The 3,070-nt window shown below is 26.4% G+C and overlaps 1 protein-coding gene across 2 annotated transcripts in view; it reads right to left on the reverse strand.

The window, feature by feature from the left end:
* The window catches only part of LOC144972924 (uncharacterized), a 36,807-nt gene extending 33,995 nt beyond the window's left edge, over positions 1-2,812 (reverse strand). The window contains exon 1 of one of the 2 annotated variants that reach the window (XM_078914748.1): positions 2,792-2,812. The gene's annotated coding sequence lies outside the window, so the exon portion shown is untranslated. Of the gene's footprint in view, positions 1-2,495; positions 2,766-2,791 lie in introns of those variants that run through there. The other variant, XM_078914747.1, reaches the window with a different exon arrangement.
* Between the last annotated feature and the right edge of the window lie 258 nt (positions 2,813-3,070).

Below are 3,070 nucleotides of genomic sequence, written 5' to 3' on the forward strand. Positions count from 1 at the left end.
AAAATTAAGAATTTGTTTGCCAAGGGAGTACAAAAACAAAAAAAAAGAAAAGAAATGAAGAAAAGAAAGTAAGAAAGAAAATATTCTGCCTAGAAAGGAGCTTGAACACCTAACCCACCCTACCCCTGTTACAGTTACGTTGTGCTAAATTAGCCGGCTACCTCGCCTTCTCGCGCTCAGTCAAACAGTTCAGCCCGTATAATTATAATCTCTTCCGGTGGACTGAATACACAGCTGTGTATTCAGTCCACAGTTTTAACTGAAAACACAGTTCCAAAATATAATGATAAGTTTCACTGTATGTTTATCCATGTACCTTTTTAGTATAAAATTCATAAAGGTCTGTTGGACCGTAAACTGGTAGATTTGTATTAATTTACAAGCATACGAACACACAAACACATGCACATCCATTCTCTCCCTCTCTCTCTCTCTCTCTCTCTCTCTCTCTCTCTCTCTCTCTCTCTCTCTCTCTTTCTTGAACACACAAACACGTGTACATCCTCTCTCTCTCTCTCTCTCTCTCTCTCTCTCTCTCTCTCTCTCTCTCTCTCTCTCTCTCTCTCTCTCTCTTTCTTTCTTTCTTGAATTGTCCGACTTTATCTTCAAAATTATAACATTAATATTAGTATCTTCATCACCACTATTTTTCTTATGATTATTTTTTATTATTGTTGTTGTTGTTGCTGTTGTTGTTGTTGTTGTTATTATTATTATTATCATTATTATTATTATTATTATTATTATTATTATTATTATTTTATTTTATTATTATTATTATTATTATATATTCATATCATCATATTCATCATCATCATCATCATTTCATCATTATCTATTCATCATCATCATTCATCATCATATTCATATATCATCATTCATATCATTATCATTATATTATATTATTATTATTATTATTATTATTATTATTATTATTATTATTATTATTATTATATTATTATTATTATTATTATTATTATTATTATTATTATTATTATTATTATTATTATTATTATTATTATTATTATTATTATATTATTATTATATTATTATTATTATTATTATTATTATTATTATTATTATTATTATTATTATTATTATTATTATTATTATTATTATTATTATTATTATTATTATTATTATTATTATTATTATTATTATTATTATTATTATTATTATTATTATTATTAATTATTATTATTATTATTATTATTATTATTATTATTATTATTATTATTATTATTATTATATATTATTATTATTATTATTATTATTATTATTATTATTATTATTATTATTATTATTATTATTATTATTATTATTATCATGATTATCATCATCATCATCATCATCATCATCATCATCATCATCATCATCATCATCATCATCATCATCATCATCATCATTATTATTATTATTATTATTATTATTATTATTATTATTATTATTATTATTATTATTATTATTATTATTATTATTATTATTATTATTATTATTGTGTTCTTGACTGTAGATAACAAAACGATGATATTTTATAAAAGTATAATGAACATATAATAAGCAAATGTTATCTCTAGCCGACCCACATCTACAAAACAAAGTCCATAAATAAAGCAATGTTTCTTGCCCCTAGCCAGTTACATCCGGTTAATTCACAATAGAATATGGACGTAAGTAGGATTTTACGATAACGTTACATAACATAACAACACATCAATGCAATTTTCACATGTAGATATTTCACATCAACACCGAAATAGGATTTTAAAAAAGAGATAGCTAATCTTTAGGGAGGCTTTTTTTAAATATATAGATAGAACATTATATCTGTCTTCCATCCTTTGGGTCCAATTTGTATTTATTTCATCACACATTATCTTCGTGAATATTTATAATCACGCTCCCAATTGGCATGCCTTCTAATTTTCACCAAAAAGAAATTAAAAACTAAAAAAAGAAAAAAAACCCGGAAAAACCGACTAATAGTAACAATAATAATAATAATAATAATAATAATAATAATAATAATAATAATAATAATAATAATGATGATGATGATGATGATGATGATGATGATGATGATGATGATGATGATGATGATGATGATATATTTAACGAGACAAAATACTCCAGGAAATCTTAAGCACACTCACAAACACACACACACACACAAACACACACACAGAGAGAGAGAGAGAGAGAGAGAGAGAGAGAAAGAGAGATAGAAAGAAAGAAAGAAAGAAAGAGAGAGAGAGAGAGAGAGAGAGAGAGAGAGAGAGAGATAGAGATAGATAGATAGATAGATAGATAGATAGAGATAGAGATAGAGAGAGAGAGAAGAAAGAAAAAAAAAAAAAAAAAAAAAGAGAGAGAGGAGAGAGAGAGAGAGAGAGAGAAGAGAGAGAGGAGAGAGAGAGAGAGAGAGAGAGAGAGAGAGAGAGAGTTCTATCTTGCCGTCAAAGGATTAATAGAAGTGATGCAATGACTTTCTGTACCTTTATTTGAAGGTAGGCCTAGCTAAATCTCAGCGATATTCCATGAATTGATTGACACAAACGTAGAATAAGTTATTTAATCAACTGAGCCAAATTATGGGTCCACTCCCTCTGTGCCAACACATGATATATTGGCTGTTGGAAAATTTCAAGCAATTTCCAATGTCCAGTTAGTAAAGAAAAAAAAATATTTCGCGTTGATAATAATCTATTTCCGGCACTCGATTTAATAAATGATTCTATTTGATAATCCATAAAATTTAATTCAACAAATGCTAACAATAAATGTTTATTACCATTCAGCCAAAAGGAAAATCAGAAATTAAACCTCAAAATTAAATGGATGGAAAATAAATACAAGATAAATAGACTGACGGAATATAATGTACTTCTATCTGATTTTTTCTTACTCCTCAAAGTCTACAAAACAAGAAATGCTAAAAACAAAAAAAAACAAAAACAAAAAAAATAAAAAAAAAACAAATAAAAGAAAAGAAAAAAACCCGAACACACGCACCCCCCCCCCCTTTTTTTTTTTACAAACACACACACACACACACACACACACACACACA

Source organism: Berghia stephanieae, chromosome 5, assembly GCF_034508935.2.
Source record: "Berghia stephanieae isolate SIO BIC M18660-M18661 chromosome 5, UCSD_Bste_1.3, whole genome shotgun sequence".
Lineage (NCBI taxonomy): Eukaryota > Metazoa > Mollusca > Gastropoda > Nudibranchia > Aeolidiidae > Berghia > Berghia stephanieae.